At 47.8% G+C, this 16,290-nt stretch overlaps 1 non-coding gene across 1 annotated transcript; it reads right to left on the bottom strand.

Annotated features, from left to right (window-relative positions):
- Window positions 1-2,030: 2,030 nt before the first annotated feature.
- LOC144705078 (small nucleolar RNA R71) lies at window positions 2,031-2,139 on the bottom strand. Its single transcript, XR_013581977.1, has one exon. It is a non-coding gene; the product is annotated as a small nucleolar RNA R71 (small nucleolar RNA).
- Window positions 2,140-16,290: the final 14,151 nt, after the last annotated feature.

The following is a 16,290-nucleotide window of genomic DNA, read 5'->3' as shown; positions in this document are numbered from 1 at the left end:
AGTGGCCGGCGGTGTATGGTGACGGCGACAAGGCTGGTGACAGCGGATGAATCTTGAACCCAAGATGGGCCTTCTTGAGTGAGAACCTGATGGAGGACCATCTCGAGGATGACGCCACGATGACGAAGAACCATCTCTAGGATGACACGACGGGACGTCATCAGCCACGCCGAGCAGCTCGCGTCGACGCTCACTGATGACTCTCAATAAGTCATCAAATATTTAGACTTTTAAGCATTAAAGCATCAAGAATATCTAGTTAATTCATGTGAGTTGTCATGCATATGCATTATTTCATAAAATTACTAACCCCACTTGATTCTTCGAATCAAGTGGATTATATTTGACATTTTTTGGTTAGTAAGTTCAGAAACAGGTTAAGACAACCAAGGAGGACGTCAAGGATCAACAGGAGCTGGCGAAATCTCAGAGAAGAAGAAAATTCCGAAAATGCCCTTGGGCATGTGTTAAGAGAAACCTATAAATACTCTCTTGAGAGTTCACTTTGGGTTGTCCAGAATTTTCTCTAACGAAGCTAGGGCTTGGAGAATAAGGTTTTCTGCAGACCCTCCAAGGCTGATGAGCATTGGAGCTGGGAGAGAGCAAACTGAGGCATACCTGCTCAAGAAGATCGTCGACTCGCCAGACACGGGGTGACACGAAGTCGGTGTGATTGCGTTGGTTCAGTTTGTACTCCTCTCCCTCTTAGACAATCTCAATTGGGGCTGAAGAATCCTGCAAGGTTCTTCAGCATTTCCCAATCAGAGTTGTTTGGTTTTTAATTCAAAGATTTTCTTGTCGTTTAGAGTTCATTTTCTTTTCCCTCTTAGGTGTTTGATTTCATCCTCATTTCAACCCACAATGCTCAATCGATTCTCTACATAGCATTCTCTCAAGTTTCGTTCAGGCAGGAAGAGCATAGCGGCGGCGGCCAAGGTTTCTGTGCGCAGGGATCGACCTGCACACAGCCGCCCGTGCGTGAGAACCCCGCGCGCGAGCAGCACCGTGCGTAGGGATCCCGCGCACAAGCTACGCCCGCACGCAGGCTGCGCCACACAAGAGCAATAGCCGCAGGACAAGCCCGCAGTCATAGCCGCAAGACAGGCCACTCCACGCGCAGCTGCTGCCATGAAGCGAAGACACACCCCTGCACACAGGGCACCGCCTGTGCGCAGGGTGCTTGTTCTTTTGCGCCAAAGAACAAAAGCAGTACCGTCAACAAGAAAATTCTTGCTGACGGTTCTGCCCATTCTAGTCTTTAAGAACGCTATTTATAAACCTAACTAGAAACAATCTAACTAAAGAATTAGTTGAATCAATATTTGGAAAGTATCTCTGTAATTTGACTGAAGAATTCTTTACAGAGATTAACACTCAGAGTTAGAAAATTAAATAGACTGATTTGCTGGAAAGAAATTCTCTGCTTCCTTTACCGTCTCCCTGTGGATCGACCCTCACTCGCCCTAAGCTGTGAGGTTATAAATTTGTTGTATAAGCTCAATCCTCACACACATCAATTGATAAATAACCAGTAAAATCACCTAAAAATTGAGTTTATCAACTGGCACCGTTGCCGGGGAGCACGGTATTACAGTATAATTATCTTTTCTATGTTTTCAGTTATCTTCAACTTCTTTTCCTAAAGCTGCAGGGCTTGAAATCCTCAGCTTATTGTCTTTCTAATTCTCTGCTGAAGTCTATGGTAGTGACACGATCAAGAGCTGGTGAAAGATCTACAGAGAACGTTGCAGGTATTTTATTTAGATATGATAATGCTTTGATTAAGTCTTTACCTAAATTTAACGGACTACCTGCACAGAATCCTTTAGAATTCCTCGACGATTTTCATATTAGATGTTCTTCTCAAAACGTTCCTGGACTATCTACGGAAATCTTGAAAATGAAGTATTTTCCTCTTACCTTAAAAGATAAAGCATTTTCATGGTATCGCAATTTAGGAATCACGTTCAACTCTTGGGAAGAGATGCAAGGAAAATTTCTGCATAAATTTTACCCTCTCTCCAAAACTAATTTTTACCGAAGAGAAATTCATAACTTTCATCCCCATGAAGGTGAGGCTTTTAGTGAGTCATGGGAGAGGTTCAATGACTTGCTGAGGAAATGTCCTCATCATGGAATTGAACATTGTCAGTTAGCCCAGATTTTCTATGAATCTTTATCAGATTTCATGAAAAATAAGGTTAACTTAGCCTCCGGGGGAACTTTCTATACCGCATATGAGGATGAAGTGTTTGATATTTTGGAGAGAGTTGCAGAAACTGACCTGTAGGAGATTGGAGCAAGTCAGAATGGGAGGAACCTGCAGCCCAAGAGAGCAGGAGTTCTGCAAGTTAATGCTAAGGAGGGCGAGCTGCAAGTGGGTTTAAGAGAAACCAACCAGAAATTGGAGGAACTCACCTCCACCTTGAAGAACGTTTTCTTAGGTAACTCCCCCATCGTTAAGGCCAAAATTTGCTCTCTCTGTTTCAGCAGGGAATATGAAGACGAAGCCTACCAAGCCATGGAAGAAGAGGTGAAAGCCTTCAACCAACCGCAGCAACCATGGGCAGGGCAAAAGAGGCCGAATTTTTGAAATGGAGAGACCTTCAACCAAAGGGAGTAAGCCGGCAGCTCAACCTCCATTCCAACAAAGACAGCAGTTCCAGTCCAGGCCCCAGCAGCAGTATCAGGTTCCCTCTCACAACCAACCTGATTTTTCTACATTCACCCCTATCATTTCAGATATGATAGAGAAGCAAAACCAAAAGTTGCGAGCGGAGATGGAGATGCGGATGCAGGTCATGATGGAATTTCAGACGAAGCAGATGTTGGAATCCCAGGAACAAATGAGGAAGCTGTTGGAGAGCTTTAGGCCTGCACCTTCTGAACACCAAGGTATAATTACAGAACTCTCTTGCACATCTTATAAATTTCCCACGAAACCTGTAATTAACCCATGCAACTTACATCATGTGCAACACTCCACTCATGATGAGATGAATGGAAAAGATCCTGAAGTTCTGGCAATCTCAAAGTTGAGAAATGGAAAGGAACTTCAGGACCCCTATCAGAATTCTGGAGAGAATTCTAGGAAGGGGAATGAGCCAAGAGAGGAAGAAGGAGAAGATCTTCCCTACGCGGAAGAACCTCTACCTTCTACAAGTGGGCAAGATGTTCCTTACCCTTCAGCTTTGAATAGAAAAAAACCTGTCCTTGATTATGAACATAGGTTATTAGAGAATTTTAAAAGAGCCACCATGACTGTTACTGTAGAAGACATGCTTAGGTGTGCACCCTTCCTAAAGAAATACCTTAAGGATGCTTGCACCACTAGGAAGCCTAGGGAAGTAGTTAAACTTTCTGAGAATGCCTCTAGCATTTTGAATGCCATCCCTATCAAAATGAGCGATCCCGGAGCCCCTTTCATTACATGTGAAATAGGAGGAAACACATTTTCTAAAGTTTTATTAGATACGGGAGCAAGCATAAGTATCATTCCAACAGCCTTATACGAGGAGTGTGGGTTTGGACAGTTGGAGGAAATACATATGGACTTACTCCTAGCTGACGGAACTGTTAGGCAACCTGAGGGAAGGTTAACTGATGTCATGATTATTGTAGAGAACTGTGAAATACCTGTAGATTTTATAGTGACTGAAGTGAAGATATCGGGGAACATTAGCTTAGCTCCTATAATCTTAGGATGACCATTCTTAGTCACGGCGAAAACAATTATGGATTGGGAGAAGGGGACTGTAGAATTTAAGATTGGGAAAGAGAGAGTTCAAATTGACATATCAAAAATGATGAAGTGCCCCTTAGGAAGCAATGAAGAATTAAAACTGTGTACAGAAGATGAAGGAGAGGAGGAAGTGATAAAGGAATATGTCTCACATGTAGAGGGTAGAGAGCTAGATGAAGAGATCATGGACTCCCCTTCAGTGGAGGTAGGCCTAGAACTAAAACATTTACCCTCATCCCTCAAATATGCATATCTAGATGAGAAGAAAACCCTACCTGTAATCATTTCTTCATCACTAAATCCTAAAAAGGAAGGAGACTTGCTCAAGGTACTTAGAGAGCATAAGAACGCCATAGGTTCGACGTTTGATGATATTAGAGGAATTCCATCTTCAATATGTGAACATAGGATATTTTTGGAAGAGGAATCTAGACCTTGTAGAGAGCATCAAAGAAGGCTCAACCCTTACATGAGAGAAGTCCTTGAGAAAGAGATTTTAAAGTGGTTAAATGCAGGAATTATATATGCTATCTCCGATAGTAGGTGGGTGAGTCTCGTACACGTGGTTCCAAAGAAGTCTAGAGTGACAGTAGAAGTGAATGAAAAAGGGGAGGAGGTGCAGAAGAGATTAACCACGGGATGGAGGGTGTGCATTGACTATAGGAAATTAAACAAAGCAACCAAGAAAGATCATTATCCACTACCCTTCATGGATCAAATACTAGAAAAACTGTCGGGGCAACAATATTTCTGTTTTCTAGATGGTTATTCAGGATACAACCAAGTGAATATTCATCCAGATGACCAAGAGAAGACGACCTTCACGAGTCCTGTAGGGACATACGCCTTTAAGCGTATGCCCTTCGAGCTATGTAATGCTCCCGCCACATTTCAGCGATGTATGAATGCACTCTTCTTCAATTTGGTGGGAGAGTGTTTAGAAATCTTTATGGATGATTTTTCTGTATTTGGATCTACCTTTGAAAACTGACTCCTAAGCCTCACCAAAGTATTAAAGAGGTGCATTGAGTCCAACCTTGTCCTAAGATGGGAAAAATCTCATTTCATGGTGCAGGAGGGAGTAGTGCTAGGCCACATGGTAAGCAACCGTGGATTGGAAGTGGACAAGGCCAAGATCGAAATCATCCAGGGCCTTCCACCTCCAACCAACCTAAAAACCCTTAGGGGTTTCCTCGGCCATGCGGGTTTCTATAGACGTTTTATTCTCAACTTTGCTAAAATTTCTAAACCTCTCACAAATCTTTTATCATCTAAGAACAATAATTTTGAACTAACACTAGAAGCTAAAAATGCATTTGATAAATTGAAAGAAGCTTTAGTAAATGCGCCTATCTTGCAAGGGCCCGATTGGACCCTTGCTTTTGAACTAATGTGCGATGCTTCTGATTTTGCAGTAGGTGCAGTGTTAGGTCAACGAATTGACAAGAAACCCGTGGTCATCTACTACGCCAGCAGAACCTTAGTCGACGCACAACTGAATTATACCACCACCGAGGAGCTGTTAGCTATTATTTTTGCATTAGAAAAGTTTAGGTCTTATTTACTAGGTAGTAAGATTACTGTTTTTTCTGATCATGCAGCTATCAGATATTTGTTAACGAAGAAGGAGGCCAAACCTAGGCTTATTAGATGGGTGCTTTTATTACAGGAGTTTGATTTGGAAATCAAGGATAAGAGAGGGTGTGAGAATGTAGTAGCCGATCACCTCTCCCGAATCATAGGCGCCCAACCTGAACTAATAAATGATGCATTTTCTGATGAACACGTCCTAACCGCACAAGGAACATTGGTTCCTTTGTACGCGCATATTGTCAATTTTCTTGTTGCAGGAAAAATTTCTACAGGTTGGACATCCCACGAGAGAAAGAAGCTGCTGAAAGATGCAAGATTTTATTTCTGGGAAGATCCAGAGCTGTTTCACCAAGGGCAAGACCAAGTCTTGAGGCGGTGCGTCCCCGAGAACGAGCAACGAAGCATTCTGGAATTCTGTCATGCAAAGCCCGGAGGAGGACACTACTCAGCGAAGGTAACAGCACATAAAATTGTCGAATCGGGTTTCTTTTGGCCTACCTTATTTCAAGACACCCAAAAATTTTACAATACCTGTTTAGCATGCCAAGCCTCCATCAATATGAACAAGAAGGATAGAATGCCCTTACAACCCATCCTAGAAGTAGAAATTTTTGATCTATGGGGAATTGATTTTATGGGTCCTTTTCCTAACTCTCATGGATATGAGTATATCTTGATGGCTGTCGATTATGTCTCCAAATGGGTAGAAGCCATTCCCTCCAAAACCAATGACAGTAAGGTAGCGACCAATTTTATTGAGAAAAATATTTTCTATAGATATGGATGCCCACGAGCCATCATTAGCGATGGAGGTTCCCATTTTACAAATTACAACTTTAGGAACCTCCTTAAGAAGTTTGGTGTCCATCATCGAGTCACTACCCCCTATCACCCTCAAGCCAATGGCCAAGTCGAATTGTGCAATAGAGAAGTCAAGAAAATCTTGAGAAAAATAGTGCGTCCTAATGGTAAAGATTGGTCTAGGAAGCTAGACGAGGCATTATGGGCCTATAGGACAGCCTACAAAACTCCTCTAGGCATGTCCCCATTTCGACTTATTTTTTGGAAGGCATGCCACCTACCTCTTGAGCTAGAACACAAAGCCCTTTGGGCTATTAGAAAGCTCAATCTGGAACTAGATAAAGCCGGCAAACATAGACTTCTTCAGTTGAATGAATTGGAAGAATTACGAAATGAGGCTTATGAAAATTTGAGAATTTACAAGGACAAAATGAAAACGTTTCATGATAAAAGCTTAAGGAGAAGAGTCTTTGTAGAAAACCAGAAAGTATGGCTTTACAACTCTAGGTTGAAACTCTTCCCAGGGAAATTGAAAACTAGATGGGATGGCCCCTTTATTGTCCAACAAGTGTTTGAGAACGGTGCGGTCACAATCTTAGATCCTACATCTCAAAAGCATTTCACTGTTAATGGGCAACGGCTCAAACCTTATTTAGAAGAGGAAGATCTACAAAGCCCCATGAATATCACTTTAGAGAAACCACCGCATGATAGCAGCATGATCTGATTCGTATTTTTGTTTCCTTTCTTACTCTCTCTATTTGTTATTTGGTTCTGTTTTTGTTTCCTTTGTTTTTGTTTGCGCCTTCATATGCAGCCAGTCCTATCCAAGCTCACCTACACCGTAAATGGACAACTCGAATGCCGGTAGCCGCTCTCCATTCCATGGTTTGATCTCCATTTCCCCTTACTCTTATTTACTTCCTGTCATGTAGGAACATGTTTTTTTTATGGGGGGAGGGGGGGAATTAGAGTCGCATGCATACCTACTCTATCATCCATGAAAAATTTTTTCGTTTTGCATCCACCAAACCATGGATATTTGATGATCCTAGAAGATGCTTGTACAATGATACGCATGATAATTAGGCTTTGTTCAAAGGTGTAGAAGTGAAAGACTAGCCAATTAGGGAATCCTAGGTGAAATAGGCCTAGCTAGGTGCACAATGATCCTACTATTCACACTCGCATATCTTATCACCATATTTTTCTCATCTGGCCATCCACCTCGGGTTGAGTTAGCACTTACATGCACAAAATTTTTAGCTTTAGTGGAGAGTAGGATTAGTGTTGGTTCATTGGCAATATTATTATGACGTGAGTGAAGCTCCCTGAATCGAGAGGGATACAAAACTTCTTCTGGGGAATAAGCTGCCGGTCTACTAAGGACGGCACATGGGTAGTGGATAAGCGCCACCAAAATGGAAAGTGAAAGCTGCACTGCGCAAAACAAGCATAAGCTTGCATCGTAAGCAACCAAAGTTGATTGTCATCAAACATGACAAACAAGCAGCAAATGTTAGTGAAAATAAAGGTGGAAAAGCTGTCTCCCATGTGTTTGAGCCGATGCTACTATAGCCATAGTATTGAGCTAGCACTAGCACCGCTCTCTACGCCTCGTTCAGTAGTGCGCTTGGGGTGTTGACTCAACCTTACTCCATATACTATGTATTTACTATAAGTACTCCGTAAATCAGAAGTGCACTTAGTTGAGGTAGAAGGGCTGAAATAGATCCTAAGTTTTCTCCTAAGTTGGTCAAGTTCAATTGGTGAAGACACTCCTTGAAACGAGCATGAGTCAAAGTTATCAAAAGTCGAAAGTCAACTAGAGGTCATCATTTATTCTCACTTGCATTTCATTACTAAGGGACTAGTAATGATCTAAGTTGGGGGGTGTTTGATGACTCTCAATAAGTCATCAAATATTTAGACTTTTAAGCATTAAAGCATAAGAATATCTAGTTAATTCATTTGAGTTGTCATGCATATGCATTATTTCATAAAATTACTAACCCCACTTGATTCTTCGAATCAAGTGGATTATATTTGACATTTTTTGGTTAGTAAGTTCAGAAACAGGTTAAGACAACCAAGGAGGACGTCAAGGATCAACAGGAGCTGGCGAAATCTCAGAGAAGAAGAAAATTCCGAAAATGCCCTTGGGCATGTGTTAAGAGAAACCTATAAATACTCTCTTGAGAGTTCACTTTGGGTTGTCCAGAATTTCCTCTAACAAAGCTAGGGCTTGGAGAAGAAGGTTTTCTGCAGACCCTCCAAGGCTGATGAGCATTGGAGCTGGGAGAGAGCAAACTGAGGCATACCTGCTCAAGAAGATCGTTGACTCGCCAGACACGGGGTGACACAAAGTCGGTGTGATTGCGTTGGTTCAGTTTGTACTCCTCTCCCTCTTAGACAATCTCAATTGGGGCTGAAGAATCCTGCAAGGTTCTTCAGCATTTCCCAATCAGAGTTGTTTGGTTTTTAATTCGAAGATTTTCTTGTCGTTTAGAGTTCATTTTGATGGCGCGTCACCACCGGTCGTCATCGAGCCAGCAGCAGAGGAGCAGCAGGACTTCCCCGACTCAGCACCCGAGGAACCGGCACTACCCAGCCCGCCACCGAGACGAGTCCAGCCACCACGACGAGCCGTCGCAGCAACACGGGATCCCGCATTCCGTTACTCGGCATGACGCGGACGCCGACCACCGGAGCACACCGTTACAGTCAGTTACTTTATCTTATAGTTTTTCCTTTATTCAGACAGTCGTAGCGGGGAAGGGCCCATAGGAGGAACCCTTTCCCCCCTTTTTTTTATGTTGGGCCTGACAAGCCCGTTTCCTATTTTCTTGCTTATTTTCTCTCCTTTCTTTTGTGTTATTGGACTTAAGGAAGGGCCATCTTCACCCATATATAAGGGGAAGAGGTGGGCGCTTCCCTTACCTTGACCTAATTTTTGAAGAATTGCACTTTGAGAAAGAAGGGTCAGGTCGTGGAGAAGAAGGGAAGAAAGAAGAAGAAGAGGAGAAAGAAGAAGAAGAAGAGAGGAAGAAGAGAAGGGGAAGAGAAGGGGAAGGGAAGGGAAGGAGATCGCCGCGATCACCGCCGCAGCCACTCGCTACGGCTGCCTTCGTGTTCGGCTGCAGCCGGGGCCGTCGCCGCCGCTGCTCGCGCAGCTGCCGCGCGCGCGCCGCTGCGCCCGCGCGCCGCTGCCGGCTGCGCTGCCGACGCAGCGCTGCCGCGCCACGCGCTGCGCCGCCGCTGCTCGCCGCACGACGCCGCAGCGCGCAGCCGCTTATCGCGCGCCGCTGCTGCCGACCAGCCGCGCTTACCTCAGCCGCGCGGCCGCTTATCCGCCGCTGCCGCTCAGCGCGCGCCGCCTGCCGCTCGTTGCCGCCCGCGGCCGCCGCGCCGCGCGCTCGAAGCCGCAGCGCGCGCCGCGCCGCTGCGTGAGCAGCGCCGCTGCCAGCCGCGCGCCGCGCTTCGCGCCACGCCGCTAGGGTCGCCGCCGCGCCGCCGCTGCTTCGAGCCGCGCCGCGCCGCGCTGCCGCCGCGCGCGCGCTGCCGATCACCGCGCTGCTCAGCCACGCCGCCGACGCGCGACGCCGCGCGACCAGCCGGGCTACCAGCTGCGCGACCTGGTCGCGCGAGCGCCGTGCTTGCCGCCATCTGCCGCGCCGAGCCGACCGTGAGTGCGACCTGCTCGACCGACACGCCGCAAGCACTACTGCCGGGCCCGCCGTGAACTGGCACCGTGAGTCCACATCGATCATCGTCGCCTAGCTACGCCGCGCGCACCGCCCGCTCTTGCTGCTGCATCGCTGTTGCTGCGCCGGCCGCCTCCCTTGTCACGTGCTCGTGATTGGCATACACCTCCACCCGCGGCTCCCCTCGTGGAAACTCCTACTCGAGTCAACCGTCGCCCCGCGATGTAGGTACCTTACCATCCTCGCTTCTTCGGTCCTTATTTCTTACAGTACCCTTTCGTATTGCCTCCACCGCGCTCGGGTTAGATAGGTGAGTGAGACAGATTGAGAGAACGACGAAACAAAGACGAGCGTCTTACCTGTCCGGTACGAGTCGGGACGCCCCGACGCGTGAGAGCATTCCAGTGGGAGTTACCCCCATTCGACGGCGTGCGCGCCCTCGACCCACCTCGGACGACTTGGAGGGCTGGTTCAACCTAGCTAGGCGACCCCGTCCCGCTCCGGATTGGCTCTCATAGCTTGTCGGCGCATTGCACGTACCATAGTAGGACCATCATCCTCGTTATCATCCTACGTGCATTTCTGTTCTCCGCATATCCATCGGTTGACGTCGTGGACGTGAACCGATTAGTTAGTGATACGACACCGAGTTCCTACCCTCGGTGACGGTCGGACGCCGTTGAGACGACGTCCGGCATCACATTTTCTTTTCCCTCTTAGGTGTTTGATTTCATCCTCATTTCAACCCACAATGCTCAATCGATTCTCTACATAGCATTCTCTCAAGTTTCGTTCAGGCAGGAAGAGCATAGCGGCGGCGGCCAAGGTTTCTGTGCGCAGGGATCGACCTGCACACAGCCGCCCGTGCGTGAGAACCCCGCGCGCGAGCAGCACCGTGCGTAGGGATCCCGCGCACAAGCTACGCCCGCACGCAGGCTGCGCCGGCGCGCAGCAATAGCCGCGCGCAGGACAAGCCCGCGCGCAGTCATAGCCGCGCACAGGCCACTCCCGCGCGCAGCTGCTGCCGCGAGCGAGCACACCCCTGCACACAGGGCACCGCCTGTGCGCAGGGTGCTTGTTCTTTTGCCCCAAAGAACAAAAGCAGTACCGTCAACAAGAAAATTCTTGCTGACGGTTCTGCCCATTCCAGTCTTTAAGAACGCTATTTATAAACCTAACTAGAAACAATCTAACTAAAGAATTAGTTGAATCAATATTTGGAAAGTATCTCTGTAATTTGACTGAAGAATTCTTTACAGAGATTAACACTCAGAGTTAGAAAATTAAATAGACTGATTTGCTGGAAAGAAATTCTCTGCTTCCTTTACCGCCTCCTCAGGATCGACCTCACTGCCCTAAGCTGTGAGGTTATAAATTTGTTGTATAAGCTCAATCCTCACACACATCAATTGATAAATAACCAGTAAAATCACCTAAAAATCGAGTTTATCACTCGCCACCTGGGGTTTAAGTACCCCGCGTAAGAACTTTTATCTTTTTTACTTATGTTCATTTTCATGTGTGTTTGTATTTTCGGATTCGTGGACTGGGCCAATGTTGTTGGGCCCCATCCTCGTCGTTTTTACTTTTTATGTTTATATTTTGAATTTGTAATGAGAGGCCGAACCACGTCTCATGACGATTCGTCCTCTCCCACGTTCACTAGGCACCCATCCTCACTATATAAGGGGATGGCATGCCCAAGGAACACCTTGGAGTCATTGTTGAAAGGTTTATTCGCAATTCGTCTCCCCCCTATCGTAGAGAGTAGTGTAGGGGGTTTGGCTAGCCCCACCCCACGTCGAGATCACTCCGTGGGTAGAGCCCACGTCTCTTCCGTCGAGATCACTCCGAGGGAGACGTGTTAAAGCGCACCGTCGAGATCACTCTGGTGCGAGGAAAGAGTTTCAAGAAGCCGCCGCCATCAAGAATCGAAAGAGGCCTTCGTCGAGATTACGCCGTGGGTCTTGGGAGTTTCAAGAAGCATCGTCGACACGTCATCAACCGGGGAAATCTGCTCCGCCGAGGGAGCACACCCCAGATCCATCAAGAACTCCTCTTTCTTGGAGGGTTCTTGGTTGTTACAGTTCAAGAAAGCCATTTCTTGGTACCTTTTTCCACCCTTCCTGATCCATACTCCCCCCTTCTCTTCGTTCTTGATCCACCCCACCCCCGTTCTTGAACACCCTCCCCCCTTTCTTGAATTTCCCTCTCCTCCCCACATTTTCTTGATTCCTTCCCTCGCTTATTGATTCTACCACGCCCCACCCATTTTCTTGAACTTCTTGATCCATCCCTTCACGTTCTTGAACCCCATCTCGCTTCTTGATCTGCCCTCCACGCTCTTGAACCTCCCCATCTCGTTCTGGATCCTTCCCATCACATCCTTTACCCTCCCCCTCTCGTTCTTGATCCGTCCCTTCACGTTCTTGAACCCCCCCCCCACATTCTTGATCCTTCCCATCTCGTTCTTGACCCTTCCCATCTCATTCTTGATCCTTCCATCTCGTTCTTGATCCGTCCCATCTTGTTCTTGGTCCTTTCCCCATCTCGTTCTTGACCCTTCCCCAATACCATTCTTGAACCCTCAATTCTCCCACACTTCTTTCCTCTTGATTCTTGGCCCCTCGCCCTCGCCTCCCGCTCGATCACCCTTCCACCGTTCATCGCCCGGCGTCTGCGCGAGAGGGTACCCCTCCCGCGCGCCTCTCCGCCCGCCACTACAGGCGTCCGCGTACCCTCGCCTGCGACAACCACGCGGTGCGTCCGCTCGCCAGTGCGCGCATTGTGCTCCTCGCGTCAGCCCGTGCGCGCGCGCACCAAACACCTCCGCGCATGCCCGTCTGCTGCCATTTCCTTTGCCGTGGTCCCAAGGTCGGTTGACTTGATCACCTCCTGCGCTCATCGGTTCGACGTCCGAGCGATCTCGCTAGAGTCGTCGACCGACACGTTACCATCTACACCACATCACCTGCAAGAATGAAAGTTGAGGCCGTGGATTAGCGGGACTTAAGGTTAGTCTCGTCTCCCCTCCGTTTACCAGAATTATTATCTTTTCCAGTCTCGTCTTCCGCTATCGCATCCTCTGCCATTATTTTCATTACAATTCACGGATAGGATAACCACCGTCGTCGAGTGTAGGAATTCTTGAGGTTGATGGATATTCTTTGGCCTAGACGCCGAACACTCCAGGGCCGTCATACGCTCCTCATTGTCTAGAGGTCTAGTTGATTTCGCGGGTCATTGGGAGTTTGATCTAGGGATCATTCTTCTCTCATTGACCGGCACGGCCGACACCGTTATCTGCCGATTCCCTCTACTGCTCATGCGCTATTTTCTCATGCATTGAATTACATCTCACGTCCTCGCATCATAATTCCTGTGACGTAATACGAGCCGATCGATCCCAACCGACATCGTATTACATCATATTGGTATCAGAGCGGGTCGTGTTAGCTTTCGCTTAACACGGTCGGTAGCATATCACTAAAGAAATTTTATTGGATTGTGCACGTCATTATTTTGAAAATCATTTACATCATATTGTGCACATCCTATTGGTTCATCGGCATTTTACACGTCATAACATTTCATCCATCACGCGCATACCCCTAGGCATTTTTTAGGCCATGAATGGTTGACCATAGGATGGTTCATACACGATCACCTCGAGCATCCGAAGACTGGAGATCTTCTACCGCCGTCCCTACTCGTAGGGTACCGGTAGACGAGGCCTATGACGAGCCCTTAGCTCAAGATGTTTCCCGACGACCGGGAAAAGCTCCCATGCAGGAGCAATCCGCCCCGGAGTACCGACCTCAAGGCCCTGAGGTCCCACCTCCTCGATACCAACGAGCTGACGAATGGGAGCACGACCGTGATGACGGCCGACGATCCCCTCCCCGGGAGTATCACCGCGATGACCGACGAGGATCCCCGCCACGGGAGTATGACCGCGAAGACAGGCGGAGTTCCCCACCACGGGAGGATAGGCCAGCACCCCGCTACTATGACGACCGTTCCTATCGTCCGGATAGGAACTACTATCCACCCGAGACTAGAGGTTCTCGGCGTCACGACTACCCGGAGGACGGGGTGCTCAACCCCAACCGCTTACCAGTGCGAGATGCACCGCACTATTCTTCCCGCCCGGGTAGCCCACGATCACCACCTGTCGCACGTTAGGGAAAATACTGAAAAAACATTTTTACCTAAAAAAAAAGATGAAAATTCACCTATACCTAAGAAAACAAATGACGGATAAATTGAGGGCGTTCGTCATCACCGAGGATTTGGGTCTTCATAATATTAAGGACTAATGGTCGCCGACTCAAAGCGTCGGTGACCATATTATCCTTTCCCTTCATATGTCGTATGACGAAGGTAAAATCTTGAAGATAGGCGATCCATCGAGCATGACGATCGCTAACCTTCTTCTGGTCGTGTAAATGTCGAAGGGCTCCGTGATCCGAATATAAGAAAAACTCCTTTGGGAGTAGGTAATGTCGCCAATGACAGAGGGACTGTACGAGAGCGTAGAACTCTCAATCGTAGTTGTCGTAGCGCTTTTGAGTATCATTCAGCTTATCGCTGAAGTTCTCGATGGGATGTCCCTCCTGGATAAGTACTCCTCCGATTCCTACTCCGGATGCGTCACATGCGACCTCGAATACCTTGGTTAAATCTGGGAGCTGGGGAACCGGAGCCTCAATCATGAACTTCTTAAGAAGCTCCAAGGCGTGGTCTGCCAGAGGTGTCCATTCGAATTTCTCCTGTTGGAGGATGTATGTGATGGGGGCGGTGATCCCACTAAACCCTGGAATAAACCTTTGGTAGAAGGTGGCAAATCTGATGAAACTACGGACGTCGTGGATGCTCTTCATCTTTGGCCAGGAGACGGCCACTCCATTCGCAGACAGGATGAAACTGCGGAAGGAGACCTCTGTAGTGAAGAAGGTGCACTTCTTCAGGCGCACAAATAATTTTTCTTGGCGTAGTGAGGCGCACATGTGACGAAGGTGCAGTACATGTTCCTCCCAGGACCTGTTGTATACCAATATGTCGTCGAAGTATACGACGACAAATCAACCGATGTATGGGCGGAGCACTTTGTTCATCAAACACTGGAATGTGCTGGGAGCATTCGATAGTCGGAAGGGCATAATGTTCCATTCAAAGAGGCCATCCTTTATCTTGAATGCCATTTTCCACTCGTTCCCATGCTTTATCCTGACCTGATGGTAGCCGCTCCATAAGTCTATCTTGGAAAAGATATACGCGCCTACCATCTCATCGAATAAGTCTTGGACTCGAGGTATGGGAAAATGACATTTCATCGTGATTTTATTTATGGCTCGTGAGTCACAGCACATCCTCCAAGTACCGTCCTTCTTCGGGGTGAGAAGGGCCAGTACAGCACATGGGCTAAGGCTTTCCCTAATTAAGCCTTTAGCTAGTAGATCCTTTACCTGGGAGTAAAGTTCCTCGTACTTAATAGGGTCCATCCGGTAGTGGGGAAGGTTAGGGAGAGTGGCTTCCGGGACTAAGTCAATGGCATGCTGAATATGCCGCAAGGGAGAAAGCTCACTCGGCAGCTCGATGGGTAATACATTCCCATACTCCTCGAGGAGTTGGGTGATCTCCGGAGGCGGAGTCTCAGGCTCCATCTCGGCAATTGATGTAATATGATTGGCCAGGATCAATCGGCTCGTATTATGTCACAAGGATATGATGAGCGGATTGGTGAAATGCAGATTCTGTAATGAAAGACAACGAATGAGCAGTGTAAGTATCAGTCGGATAGAGAGGTAGACCACGCCGGTCACTGAGAGGAGAGTGATCCTAAGATCAGACTCCCACTGACCAGTGAGACCGACTAGACAACTAATTAGTGAGGGGTGTTTTACGGCCCAGGAGTGTTTGGCATCTAGACCAAGTGACTACCCTTTCAACTTCAAGAATTCCTACGCTCGACCAAGGTGGCTATCCTATCCGAGAATCGTAGTGAAATTATGGTAGGGGACGCGATAGCGGACGACGAGACTACAAAAAATAATGATAATGGTAAGATGGAGAGGAGATGAGGAGGTACTTGATTATCGCTAAATCCACGGCGTAAGATCTCTCAAGAGTCGACCACAAGGTTGTGGACGGTGTCATTGGGTAGTGACAGCTCGGGCGAGAACGGCTCCGCGGTGATGGCACCAAATGGTAGTGTGACAGGCGAGGGATCAGCGTTCTCGGAGAGAGAGCCGAGGGGGCCGCGACTCGAGTCGACGAGGAAGATGCAGAGACACCGTACTGATGCGGTTGAGGGCGCGCGGCGCACGTAGGGAGGCAGGCGTGCGGAGTGCTTTGGGTGGTCAGACACTCGGCACGCGCGGCGGGCGTGCGTTTGGTGAGATGCCACACAGAGGCTGAAAGCACGTGGCAAGTGCGCATGGAGGCGGG

The sequence above is a fragment of the Wolffia australiana genome, chromosome 6 (assembly GCF_029677425.1).
Source record: "Wolffia australiana isolate 7733 chromosome 6, ASM2967742v1".
NCBI classification, from domain to species: domain Eukaryota; kingdom Viridiplantae; phylum Streptophyta; class Magnoliopsida; order Alismatales; family Araceae; genus Wolffia; species Wolffia australiana.
Note: the sequence above shows the minus strand (reverse complement) of the source record. Positions and strands in the feature narration are given on the sequence as shown.